At 39.0% G+C, this 14,634-nt stretch overlaps 1 long non-coding RNA gene across 1 annotated transcript; it reads right to left on the bottom strand.

Annotated features, from left to right (window-relative positions):
* Positions 1-4,198: 4,198 nt before the first annotated feature.
* Positions 4,199-7,493, bottom strand: LOC148005571 (uncharacterized). The gene is made up of 2 exons (XR_015620593.1): positions 7,306-7,493; positions 4,199-6,415 (listed from the first exon to the last, which is right to left on the bottom strand). It is a non-coding gene; the product is annotated as an uncharacterized LOC148005571 (long non-coding RNA).
* Positions 7,494-14,634: the final 7,141 nt, after the last annotated feature.

The following is a 14,634-nucleotide window of genomic DNA, read 5'->3' as shown; positions in this document are numbered from 1 at the left end:
CTCAATGAATGCATACAATGTGTGTTTTTTCATGATTGGGTTACCTCACTCAGGATGATTTTTTCTGATTCCATCCATTTCATCAACGAATTTCATCAAGTCATTGTTTTTGATAGCTGAGTAGTACTTCATGGTGTAGATGTACTACATTTTCTGTATCTATTCCTCTGTTGGATCCCAGGGCATCTGGGTTTTTTTCCAGCTTTTGGATATTATAAATAAGTCTGCTATAAACATAGTGGATCATTTCTATTTGTTGTATGTTGGAGCATCATTTGTCTAGGCTTACAACCAAAAGAAAGTTTCATTATGTGGCTTTGATATTTTGTTATACAAAGCAGGTTGTGATTGAATGTGCCAGGACATGCACCTAGTAACTTTCTCTGTGAGAATGGAAGGAGCACATATCAGCATTACCGACAATATGCTGGAAAATGCAGAGGTTTACACACATGCAAGTATGGTTGTCAAATGTCAGCCACAACTTGACATTGTAGGTGAGAGTAGGTAGCCTAATCATCTGTCCAATCTATTTAATGCCATATCTCTTCTTCAACATCAAACTTTAATTTATGCCAAAGACCAGCCTCGGATGGGAGATGAGTTCTTTAGAGGAGGGACGTTTAAGAGAGGTGGAAATAAAACAAACAAACTTGAAGGCAAATTTTAAGTTAAAAGCTGATGGCCTATGTTTGCTCTCAACACGTTTCCAGACTTCTCCCTCTAGAGAAAATTTTCTCCTACAATTACATAAAATTCATGTCTTGTAGATCAAATAGCTAATCTTCTGTTGAAATATCAATTCAGTTAATATCTGAGATTCTCTTTTGATTATCTCATTAATCAGTGTCCCATGTTTCCCATGACACCAGCAGATTCATTCTTAGAACAAAACATTTTTTTAAACAGTGCAAATAATTCCATAGACCTGCCTTTTTTTGTAAGCACGGATAATGAGCTCACTGTGTGGGATACCATCCTGATATTATGATTTTTTTACTGTGCCTGGATTAACCTAACTATTTCTCAGGCTGATCATGGTCTCAGGAATCTGCCTGTCTTTGTATCTGTATGACAAGCTGGCTTATAGTCCAGCTTCCTCTGATTTTCTCAGTCTACACAGCTCCTTTTACAAGTCATATTGAATGCTTATATCTTGCAAAGTTAAGGAATTACATATTCTTGAACTCATATTTTCAGAGATCTTTCCCAAGGCCTCCCAGAGTCACGTTCTCTCCATGATTACTATGGAGTCATTAACCTTAGCATGAGGAAAATCCTTACATTATTATGTAAACAAGCCTTATACCTACAGCAATGATCATCACTACCAGAAGCTGCTAACATGCTGGCTCAGTTCCTGGGGTGTAAACCAAGTCAAACAGTCTTTTATATGGCCAAGCCAGACTGGGAAAATTTAAATTTTTTATTTCTCTGTGTTTATTAGGTATGAGCATGTGAGTGTGCATGTGTGTGTGTGTGTGTGTGTGTGTGTGTGTGTGTTTCTGTGTACGCCATTCATATGTGTGAGAGTGGGAATGTACATAACAAATTTACCAACTTGTAGACATCAGAGGACAAATTCAGATGTCATTTCCTTTACATTTTTTGAGACAGTGTATTTTCTATATACAGCAATGTAACTGTCCCAAGACCTTCTGTGATTCTCCTGTCCTTTCTCTCATTATATGATAGCAACACTGGGATTAGAGATATATATTGTCAAACCTGATTTTCATTAGTTTTGGGAGTTTAAACTTAGGCTCTCACACTTGCAAGCAAATATTTGGATAATTTTACTTCCTCACACCATTCTCCTAACACACTTTTTATTTTCTCTAAGACTTTTATGATTAGAGAAGCTTTTTGACTTGCCAATCATGCCTGATATAATTTCTTTTTATTATCCTTTCACCACATGTAAATTTTGAAAAGAAGAACCAGAAAATAGACTGCCTCAGGACTACACAGACAACTATTCTTGATAGCAGAGGAAGCAATTAAGAGGAGTGAGTTTAAGAGGACTGGATACAGAAAATGTGGTACATCTACACAATGCAATATTACTCAGCTATCAAAACCAATGCCTTTATGAAATTCATAGGCAAATGGTTGGACTGGAAAACATTATCATGAGTGAGGTAACCCAATCACAGAAAAACACACATGTTATGCACTCATTGATAAGTGGCTCTTAGCCCAAAGGCTTGAATTACCCTAGATGCCTAGAATACATGAAACTCAAGATGGATGATCAAAATGTTAATGCTTCACTCCTTCTTCTAAAGGGGAACAAGAATACGCTTGGCAGGGAATAGAGAGGCAAAGATTAAAACAGAGACAGAAGGAACACCCATTCAGAGCCTGCCCCACATGTGGCCTATACATATTCAGCCACCCAATTAGACAAGATGGATGAAGCAAAGAAGAGAGACACAGCAGGAATACAGCAAATACAGAGGCGAATGCCAGCAGCAAAGAACAGGACCCCTGTTTAAGGAATCAGAGAAAGAACTAGAAGGGCTTGAAAGGGCTGGAGACCCCATATGAACAACAATGCCAAGCAACCAGAGCTTCCAGGGACTAAGCCACTACCTAAAGACTATACATGGACTGACCCTGGACTCTGACCTCATAGGTAACAATGAATATACTAGTAAGATCACAAGTGTCAGGGGGAGCCCTGGGTCCTGCTAAGACTGAACCCTCAGTGAACATGATTGTTGGGGGGAGGGCGGCAATAGGGGGAGAATGGGGAGGGGAACACCCATAAAGAAGGGGAGCGGGAGGGGTTGGGGGATGTTGGCCCAGAAACCAGGAAAGGTAATAACACTCTAAATGTAAATAAGAAATACTCAAGTTAATAAAATAATAATAATAATATTTATTATTATTATAACTATAATAATAATAATAAGAAGAAGAGTGAGTTTGCTGCTCTTTTAGATAATCTCCCATAAACTACCATTTACCTACTCTCTGTTAGGAACACTTACCTTCAAGTCTCCAGTGATGACTATATCAGAGGAGATGGAATATAAAATGTTTGTTCTTTTTTGATCTCATTGGTTCTGTAGTTTCTGGAGGAGGACTGGCTTTTGCTTGCAACCAAGTGTTAACAAGGAGGTTGCCCAGCTGCACATTCCAAAAAGAGAGCATAATCTGTAACTCATACATTTTCCAATGCTGGTAGATTCCCCAACACAGACCATGGACCAGATATGCATTTCCTGAGAAGCAGTAAAAATGAAAATAAGCTTTCTCATTTTACTCCATGTCTTTCTGTGCTGGAAAGAGGCTTCCAGTAAATTTTCAAATGATTCTTTTCTTTTTCTTTCAGTTTCTTCCTTCCATTTTTGATTTTAGCAAATTACAGCCACTTGAAAGGAATACAATTTTAGCCCTTTTCACTGTGCCCTCTGCAGAGTATGGGCTTGAATTTTGAGCCATCCTGGGTCAGTTTCTATTCAAAACCATAAGCTATAGTCAGCTATACTTAGGAACAAGCTAAACCTGTTCACTGTGTGTAGAATGGAGACATTCTAAGTAACATAAGGGATTGCTGGCAATGAAATGAACATTGCAGTTGTTCTTGATACAGGGGTGATGTTGTCAACCTCAGTGCAAGTCATGTCACTGAAAAGGCAGGATGAAGTTAGAAAATTTTGAAATTAAGTTTCTATAGAAGACAGTTAAATTTAAAGTTCTACCATTCTCTATGGATATCTCTTTGGAAATTTCTATCATCGAATTGAGTTATTTATACATTGGTCTTGAAGAGAGCTCAGCAAATGCTGTTCGTGTTCAGCAACAGGAAAAACACAAGGAGTCTGGGAGAAGGACTCAACAGGAGTTGCTTGTGGACAGCAGCAGGAAAATTCATGAGGATCTTGTCACTCCTATCTCTTTGCTGAATTCTCCTTTTTTTCCTATAACATCTCATTACTCTGGGGCTAGAGAGGTAGGGGAGTGTTGTTGAAAAAAAGGAGGGCTGGATCTAAATCCCCAGAACCTATAAAAAGCTGGTCTTGATGGTGTGTACCTGCAATCCCCAAAGCTTGAGAGAGATGAGTCACACAAAGAAGTGTGTTACAATACAAAATCAAGACACTCAACATGAACTTCGGGCACACACACAGAAATAGGCACCTGTCCTGTGCTATCGTCTCACCAGCAAGAATGCACGCATACACCAGGATCCTTTTGCAGCAAAGTGTTTACTGTACTGCTTTCTTGAACAGGGACAGGGGGACCTCAAGCACTCGCCTTATACAGACAGCAGGCTGAGGCTATGCTAATTGTCCTTCAGGGATTGGCAGAGCATGAGTTATCTTATTAGAATGGTGCTGCTCCCTCATTAGCATATTACCGGCCAACTGATGTCAGGTGCAAAGCCTGCGCATGCGCAGGACTGTTGTTCACCACAGGAGGGCACCCTACATTCTCCCCCTTTTTTGTTTAATAAAATGACTGGTCTAGATCTGGGTGTCATGTCAATCTTGTCATTGCTCCTGTCTTAGGTCGTTCTCATCCAAACCCGGCCTTACCCATCATAGAGTTAACCTATCGCCACTGGGCCCTATGTCTTAGGTTGGTCCAAGCTCGAGGAAAGTTGCCCGTCTCTGGATACAATGACTCCAAATGAAAGTGGCAAAAATGATCTAGGGCGAACTCTTAATCTTTCAAAGAGGCCAGTCATATGTTGTGAGAAGCACCATTTTTAATGGTGGTCATAGCCTGGTAAACAACCACCTTGTGTCTGGCATGTTCTCTTTTGTAAATGGCCGATAAGCCAGAGACCTACTCTGCATCCGAGGAGGACAATAGCTTCCCAGGCAAACATGCCTGCCCACTCCTTAAAAAGGGGAGAAAGCATTGGTGATCCATGAAGATAGTCCCTCTGTGAAAGAAGCATCAACTCTTGTGGAATTCACGGTTACAATGGCCACACGCAGCTGCTCCATCAAATTGTCAAATTCACTAGTCCAATTTCTTTGGCTGTCGAGACAGCGTAGGCCCGCCCTGTCTGGCCGGCCACCAGCCAGAAATCCAGGTGGCATTCAGCTTTTACAGGGCCCAGATGAATCCCGTGGCAAATTAAACCACGCTGCAGTCTGATTCTTATCTAATGGCAAAAGGGGCAAACAACTTTGGAAAGCAAAACTCAACCTCCAACAAACAATCTAGTCTCCAAAATCCAGTCTCCAAGACACCGAGTTTATACAAGGTTCGACTGTCAATTCTTACATATGAACGCATGATGGTGCGGTCTCCAATACCTCAACAAAGAGACATTGCCCTAAATTCTTTTAGAAGCCTGGTTTATAGAATAAGAGTTCCATAAAAATATTATCTCAATTTAGACCTGTTTCCCTACATTGACTCATGCCACATGTTGTCTAGAATAACTATCCAAATTAACAGTTTTATGTCAACTTTGTTACCAATGTTACACTTTTTTTCTCAACTTTCTGTTACCAATGTTACATTTTTTAGCCATATCCAATAACATAAAAGCCAATAGTCCATAACCAAGGCATGTAGAGAATAATTATACATTTAGAACCAATCAGAAACAAAATTGAAGTGGCTACACATATCTTCAATATTTAGACCAAACACCATTATAACTTTTCTAGCTGTGATTTTAAGAGAAGCACCTTGTCACCTGCTAAGTCTAATAATCAGCTCAGGCAGACGCTCATTCCCGGGTAGCTTCTCCAGCTGACCCAGGCTCCTACTACAGGTGCAAGGCTCCAAGGGCTGATTGAACAGCTTTTTATTCATTTGTTCCTTTTTTGAAACGAGTTAAAATCAAATCAAGGTGTGAACGACCAGCAGATAAAGTTTTTTTTCCATTTTCTCTTTTGAACATGAAACATAAAACATTTAAGCAACAAGAAACAAAAAACACAGACATAAACTGACATACATGGACAGCTTGGTGCACCAAGGACAGATAATAGACAGAGGGAAAAAACTAGATGGTGTCCCACCAAAGGGACCCAGATTCCAATAGGAGTCAGCAGAGAGGTAGGATTTCCCCTTTCCCACCACTTCCACGGTGACCATCCACTCAAGTGGAGTTGATATGGACGATGGATTGTCTCAATTCCTGGACTAGTCCATCAACGTGTTGAAACCAAATTCCTGTAAGATACTGAGATATAATACGGGATATCTGAGCAGCACGACTGACATTCACAAATGGTATGGAAGTGAAACACAGTCCTGAATATTTCCACTCACAACCCAATTACATTAACTCCATCAAGCTGTGCAATGGCGTTGAGATGTCCTTGGGGGTAGGGGGTAGGAAAAATGAAACTAATGCTGTAGCTGATGTGTCCTGACTGGTCCCAGCTGAAAGTCCTTGAGACCAGGAATCCAAGTAGGGACACTCTGTAAAATACAACTTTGAAGACAAAAGTTTAGAATTGAGATATCTTTTTGTTTGATTCTCCTGAATAAATTTTTCAGGCAGTCTACCTCTATCAAGTCTGAGCAGTATGACTCTGTGAAGTTTCCAGAGCCTAATCACACCTTTTACAAGCACAAAGACAAAATTTTTCTCCCAAAATACTGTATTCCTTTTATCTCCTTTTCTTTTCTTTTTTTCTTTCAAGACCTTTTCTGCCTCCGACATACTTTCTTGTTGCTCTGCAAGGACACTCTGACCTGTCCTAACGACTGTAACAGCTTCCCACACAAAGAAAAAAATAAACAAAATTACCAGCCTTGCCCACAAAGGATCCATAACGTTCGGTTTCTTCACAGTGGCTCTCCACCTAGGCCCATATCTTTCTTCTTCATAGCGAGCTGCCTCATCTTCTAAATCCTCTTCCTCAGAGGGGCTAAGCTCATCTGTTTCTGAACTATCAAGCCCCAAAACCTCTAACTCCTCTACCGGATAAAGGCTTTTTTTCAGGGTTTTCTTCTCCTTCCCCTGTTTCTCTCCCAGGGCTTCCTTTCCCCTATCTCTCGCTTCCTCGGATCCAAGGTCCTTGGAAGGGCCTCTTTTCTTAGGTGCACCTTTCCTTCTTAAAGCTTCTAATCTTTCACCTTACTCTGTTTCTGACATGCTGTCCTGTAACTCCTCTAACGTCTTGTCATGCTATTACTGTTGGGCGGCATTTCTCATCTTCCAGGCACGATTTCTGACTGTGCCTGGCAGCAGCCGCAAAATGGAAAAACAAAAGAAAAAGAATGAGCGCTGACAAAACAATAACAAAAGCTTCCACCGCATCTTCTAATGGGGGAGAAAGATGAGAGAGATCAAGACTAAACATGCCTCTCAGAGCTTACCTTCGTCCTGCAATTCTGAATCCTCTCCGGGAACGGGGGGTCTCCTCGGCGCCTGCGATGGTGAGGCGATTTTTTCCAGGTTTTGGCACCAAATGTCCCGAGCTATCGTCTCGCCAGCAAGAACGCACGCGGACACCAGGATCCTTTTGCAGCAAAGCGTTTACTGTACAGCTTTCTTGAACAGGGACAGTAGGACCTCAAGCGCTTGCCTTATATACACAGCAGGCTGAGGCTATGCAAATTGTCCTTCAGGGATTGGCGGAGCACCAGTTATCTTATTAGCATTGTGCTGCTCCCTCATTAGCATATTACCTGCCAACTGATGCCAGGTGCAAAATCTGTGCATGTGCAGTACCGTTGTTCACCACAGAAGGGCGCCCTATATTTCTTATTTTACTTTTAGTGGATATTTTATTTACTTACATTTCAAATGTTATTCTTGCTCCTGGTTTCAACTTCTACAACCTTGTATCCCCTCCTCCCATGCCTTGCTTCTAAGAGGTTGTTTATCCACTCAAGGACTCCCTCCTTCCCTCCCCCATTCCCAGGCATTCCCCTACAGTGGAGCATTGAGTCTTCACAGAACCAAGGGCCTCTTTTCCTGTTGATTCCAGATAAGGCCATCCACTGATGCATATGCAGCTGCAGATATAGATCGCTCCATGTGTACTCTTTGGTTGCTGTTTAAGTCCTGAGATCTCTGATGAGTCTGGTTAGTTGATATTGCTTTTCTTCCTATAGGTTTGAAAATTCCTTCAGCTTCTTCAGTCCTTTCTCTAACTACTCCATTTGGGTCCCTGTGCTCAGTCCAATAGTTTGCTGTGAAATGCCTTTGTATTTCTTGTGTTCTGGCAGAGCCTCTCAGGAGAGAGTTATATCAGGCCCCTCTGAGCATGCACTTCTTGGCATCATCAAAGTTGTCTGGGTTTGGTGTTTGGATGTGGGATGGATCTGCAGGTGGGGCAGTCTCTGGATGGCCTTTTCTTCAGTCTCTGCTCTATATTTTGTGTATTTCTCTTGTGAGTGTTTTGTTCCCACTTCTAAGAAGGACTGAAATATCCATGCTTTGGTCTTCCTTCTTCTTGAGCTTCATGTAGTTTGTGAATTACAATTCACAAAAGGTATACCTTGGGTATTCTGAGCTTTTGGTCTAATTTCCAGTTATCAGTGAGCGCATATCATGTATGTTCTTTTGTGATTGGATTATTTGACTCAGGTTGAGATTTTCTAGTTCCATCTATTTCCCTAAGAGTTTCATGAAGTCATTGGCTTTAATAGCTGGGTAGTACTCCATTGTGTAAATGTACCACATTTTCCGTATCCATTCCTTTCTATTTTTCTTCCTGTGACTTCCAACAATCAGATTAAAAGTTAGAGCAATGCAGTTCCTGGTGAGATAGATCAAAGGCCACATTATTTAATTCCTTGCTGCCAGGCTACAGATGCCAATCTCCTAAATCATCAGCTTTTTGCACAGAGAAAGAACAAGAAACTTTTAAGACTTTTTCAAAGTTATTGTCAGCCTTTCAGTATAATTAGAGAACTAGAATATCTGAAACCCTCAGACTTCAAAGCCACACTAGAGTCTTATTCTGTGCCCTGTCTCTAACTTCTCCATGCCAGGAGGCTCCTGGCATCTAAATTGGCACCTTAAAAGAGGCAGGGACTTTGAAGAAGGTAAGTCTACACAGATTGTACTCTCAATTGGACCTTTCAGACCTGTTTATAGAGGGTGAGAAATAGGAGTTGATATTGCCAACTGCCGTCAGCAAAGGTTGAAACTAGGTACCATGAGGTTTGTGCCAGAAGCCATCATCTCTGGCTGTAAATTGACTGCTGCCATCTGCAGTGGCAGGATAGTAGGTGCCATCACAGCCAGGTTGGGTTGGTTGAGTACCATCAATGCCAAGGGTACATCAGGAATCATCAGCTCTGGTTTTCATTGCCTGCTACACCAGGCAGTTCTCAAAGCATTTCTTTTGGGAGCTATCAGCACTAATATTAGGTCTGGAACCATCAGTTTCAGGTTATGTGCATTTCTTTTATCTCTCAGGATGGAACAATGTGAACCTATTGACATAGAGTTCTTTACAGATGTTATTAAGCATACTATTAAAGAAAAAAGGGATTAGGGTTAGCTCTAGCCAGCTGATTGACTTTCTTCAGTTTATATAAATGGTCAGTCCTCAGTTTCCAGGAAGGAGAAATTTAGATATGGGTACATGGGAGAAAACATGGTTAGAGACTGAAAACTGGTTTAAAGTGAACAGAGGATTAGGTGTGTCCCCTATAGCATTTGCTATTTGGAATGTGCTTAGGAAGGCATTGGCTGATAAGCAAAAAAAAAAAAAAAAAAAGCCACGTATGTTCAGGAGACAATAGATTCACCTCCGTGCAAGGAAACTCCATTCCTACTGTGTCACTTAGGATCTAAGTTCAATGTTTATTCTTCAACAGAAAAATCTAAGAAAAGTAGCTCAGAAGAAGGTAGTGATAAATCAAAAAAGAAAACATCAACCTCTGAGAAGCAAGCTAACTCAAAAAAGAAATTAACAAAATATCATAAACATATCTGGTCTACCCTGCAGCATTTAAAAATAAGTCATTCTATAAGACTCCCTGATAAGGGGTTGGGGATTTGGCTCAGTGGTAGAGCGCTTTTCTAGCAAGCGCAAGGTCCTGGGTTTGATCCCCAGTTCCGGAAAAAAAAAGGAAAAAAAAAGACTCCCTGATAAATATAAAAAGAGTCCAAACAGGTTGTGATCAGCTGCTGGTGTACTCTCTGCTCTACAACAGGGTAAATTGTTAGGCTTTTTTTCAGTAATCATGGAGAATAAAAAAGGTTAAAAATTCCTTTTGGTAATTATTGTCATTTAAATTCCTTACAACTCCTCATGATCAATTTAAAGAAGCTAGAGCCCACCAAACTAAAGATAAATTTTTACCATATATATATATACATATATATACATATATATATATATATATGTATTTATATATGTAATTGTCGGAAAGAGAGTTCTCTAAGATGTTTGATAAATAAGGATGAGAAAGAAAGAGTTAACATTTGCCTAGGAATTTTATGTAGTCTTTGTTTTTAATATCTGAGTAGTACTCCATGTTGTAAGAACACCAAATTTTCTGTATACATTCTTCAGTTGAAGGACATCTGGGTACTTTCCAGCTTCTCGCTATTATAAATAAATCTGCTATGAACATAGTGGAGTATGTGTCCTTGTTATATGTTGGAGGATATTTTGAGTGTATGCCAATCAGTGGTATAGCTGGGTCCTTAGGTAGTTCTATGTCCAATTTTCTGAGAAACCACCAGACCAATGTCCAGAGTGGTTCTACCAGCTTGCAATCCCACCATCAATGGAGGAGTGCTCCTATTTCTCCACATCAATGGATAGAACTAGAAAATATCATCTTGAGTGAGGTAACCCAGTCACAGAACACACATAGTATGCACTCACTGATAAGTGGATATTAGCCCAAAAGCTTGGAATACTTAAAAAAATCGCAGATCATATGAAGCCCAAGATTAAGGAAGCCCAAACTGTGGAGGCTTCATTCCTTCTTTGGTGGTAGAACTCATTACTCATGAGAGGAAATACAGGGACAACATGTGAAGCAGGAACTGAAGAAAAGGTCATCCAAAGAATGTCCCACCTGGGGATTCATCCCATATAGAGCCACCAAAGCCAATCACTATTGCTGATGCCAAGATGTGCTTGCTAACAGGAGCCAGATATAGGTGTCTCCTGAGAAGCTCTTCCGGAGCCCTACTGATACAGACGAGGATGATTGAAGCTAATCATTGGACTGAACAAGGGTACACCAACTGAGGAGTTAGACTAAAGACTGAAGGACCTAGAGGGGTTTGCAACACCATAGGAAGAACAACATCAACCAAAAAGAACCCAACCTGAATTCCCAGGGTCTAAATCACCAACCAATGAGTACACATGAAAGGACCCATGAGTCCAGCCACATATGTAACACAGGATGGCATTGTCCAGCTTCAATAGGAGGAAAAGCCCTTGGTCCCATGAAGGCACATTTCCCCAATGAAGGGGAAAGCCAGGTGAGTGGGAATGGGAGCCTCCTCATAAAAGCAGGGAGGTATCGGAACGGAGGGGAAAGGGGATAAAATTTGAAATATAAATCCATAAATTATTCAAGAAAAATAAAATTGAAAAAGAAACATAAACGTATGAAATGTTTATGGGTATGGGAAAAAAGTTTGAAGAAACAACTCCCCCAAAAATGACAAAGGAAGTTATAATAAAAATAGTAGCTGTAGCTCTAAGAGCATGGAGATGCTTGCCTAACAGAGATACAAATACCAAAAGACTTGTTAATATGATATAGAAACCAGAAAAAAAATTGAGAATTCTTTTGCCCAGATGATAGAGGTTTTAAAGCCAAAGATATTATTTTAAAACATCTTGCCTATACCCACTTGTTACTCTCTCCTACAGACAATTTAAAAATCTGTTAATTTATTTAAAACATATGCTGAGGTTGTTACTCCATAATTTTAGTGTGTATCCCTAACAACAACCACACAATGCTAGAACACCATACAGAATCTTACTAATCAAGGACAGAAAATATTTATTAATTTAGGGTTTGCTCAAAAAATTATTCAATAAACCAGACTGGGCATATCATCCAATAATGTCCCAGTAAGGCAGGAGGTACCATAAATTTTAAGGCTTCTTGATCCAATCAGAGCAGAAACTCAAACTAGTTGCCCTCCTTGTCTGAAAGGGTACCACTGGGTTAAAAAGTTCCAAACTAGCTATCATAAAAATCACACTCGAAATATCCAATAAAAAACGAGATTGAAAAAAAAATACACTGCCCTATCTGGTGCTGTAAGCCCCAATAATACAGTTATCTTATTAAATCAGAAAAATTTTTTGAGGGTCCTACCTCAGGCCCCTGAAACAATAGAAGCAATTCAAGAGCCTCAGGAAACCAATGCATTTGTCCTTTGAAAACTATCTAACCGCTCCTGCAGGCAAACCCTGGCAGTACAGGACTGAACCTCAACAACAATATTTACTCATGACCTCCTCAAACAGCTTACTTCGATTATTATCATCTTAAATTTTTTCACACAAGAAACATTTGTATAACAAACAAATGTAGTGACAATATTTATTGTCTTTTTAATAGTACAGACAAGCCCACTGTTTAAAAAAAATACTATGTCATTGTTTTATACCTATTTTACAAGTTTAGTCCCAATATTCAGAATTACAATTCTTGGTTCAGTTTAGAAATTACCTTTGTCTATTGGACATATTCGAGTTTATTCTGATTTCTCATCCTTTGCATGAAGATAATGAAAAATTTAATTCATTAACAGCAAATTGTTGCTTTTGCTAGGAAAATAACTTAGCAAAATCTTGCAACCTCATCAAATCACCTCTCCACTCAGGGAAATTGCTCCTAACAAAATTTAATACTGTTCTCAATAAAGTTCATATTGTTTTGCACTAATAACTTTGAGAGTGGGGCCATCCCAGAATCTTACTTGTCTAGAAAAAAAAATCACATCATTGAAGAAACCTGACACTTCTTCTACATGTAATCAAACAGCAATATTTTTGTGCTTTTAGTAGAATGGACCCCATAGCCTCATTTGTATGAATGCTTGGCTCATACTGAGTGGACTTGTTGGAGTCCATTGGCCTTACTAGAGTTAGTATGTCCCTAAGCAGGAATGGTTTAGAACTCCAAACAGTTCAATTTTGTCCACTGTCTTTTCTTCTGCTGCTTGTCGATAAAAATATAGAACTTTCAGCTTCTTGTCCCATTCCATTTCTGCCTCCATACTACAATGTTTCCCAGCATCATGAAATGGACAAGATCTCTCAAAATGTAAGTTAGCTGCAGCTAAATGTTTTCCTTCTTAAGATTTGTTATGGTCATTGTGTGTCTTCACATTCAATAAACCCAAGGAAGATAGGCTTGTTCTTTTTAAATGTTTGGAGGAATATTGACTTTCTTTTAGGACAACAGTGAAATCTTTTAAATGTTGCTTAATGAGCCATTCATGGAAGGATATGAAACAAAATGTTCCTGAGTATGACTTGATCTTTGAGTTCCTGGCTCAAGTGGACACAGAGGTGATTACAATTAGTATGTTACATAGAGATTGCTTCTTAGATATCTTGGAAAATAATGATGCTGTATTTTTGACGTAGTTTAAAATATGTGCCTGAAGCTAAAGTGTAGAGCTATAGATTTATTCCCTTTGTAGAGGAAATGTCAACATAGCCTCTTATTGACCATTGTCTGCAGTTATTAGTGCTTACGCATATGAATACATATAAAGAAAAGTAAGAAGCTGAGAATGAAATATAGCTGTGAGGAACTGATTTCATACCTCCCAAAAGAATATGAGTATATACTTGTAATCTAGTGAGTATGTGGAAAGCAAGAGAAAGAAAAAGAGAATCTCTCTAAGTTTGCTCTATAGCAATCTAGGTATAGGTGATTAGAAAATAAAGAAACCCATCAGGCAGATATGCTGGTGCAAGACTTTTTTCCCAATAGTCTACAGAAAGAGACAGGTGGGTATTTCTGACAAGACCAGCATGATATACATAACAACATACAGTAAAGTTGTGTCTCTGTGTTATTAAATAAACCAAACAAGCAACTGAGCACTAAATGAATGAAATGCATAGATTCATGAATGCATAATTAAATATATGTATACATACATAAATAAATTGAACTCTTTATAAATAAGGCGAATAGCTAGGAGTCAACCTGCGTATGTTTTCTCTTGAATTCATATATCCTGAAATCCATAGAACTGTATATATTAAGAGATGAACATGCACACAGTCACACACAAAAACAACATAATACTCATAATGATAAAAATATAAAGGGTATGGTGCTGCATTCTTTTTAACCTTATCTATTCACATACAGAAGCAGGATTTTCTATGCTTGTTCTATGACACTAGTAATTCCATGCTACCATAATAAAAAATTATATCAGATAAATAACTACAATGGCCACATATGAAATAAAATTATCTTTGAAATATTATTTAATTAAGATATTGTGTTTTAAAAGTTGTTGAGTTGATAATAGAATAGTGGATTTTTATAAAGAACCTGAGAAGGCTAGATATCAACAAATCTGCTATTGGAGAAATATGATTCCTGATTTGTAAACAGAATGTGTAAGGAATCAACTTATAAAATATAAATAATATGTGATTTGAGGATCTATAACTAATGAGATATTACCTAATCCTAACACATTTACCTAAGGTAGTTCATCAATTCATAATG

Source organism: Rattus norvegicus, chromosome 5, assembly GCF_021556685.1.
Source record: "Rattus norvegicus strain SHRSP/BbbUtx chromosome 5, alternate assembly SHRSP_T2T, whole genome shotgun sequence".
Taxonomy (NCBI): Eukaryota; Metazoa; Chordata; class Mammalia; order Rodentia; family Muridae; genus Rattus; species Rattus norvegicus.
Note: the sequence above shows the minus strand (reverse complement) of the source record. Positions and strands in the feature narration are given on the sequence as shown.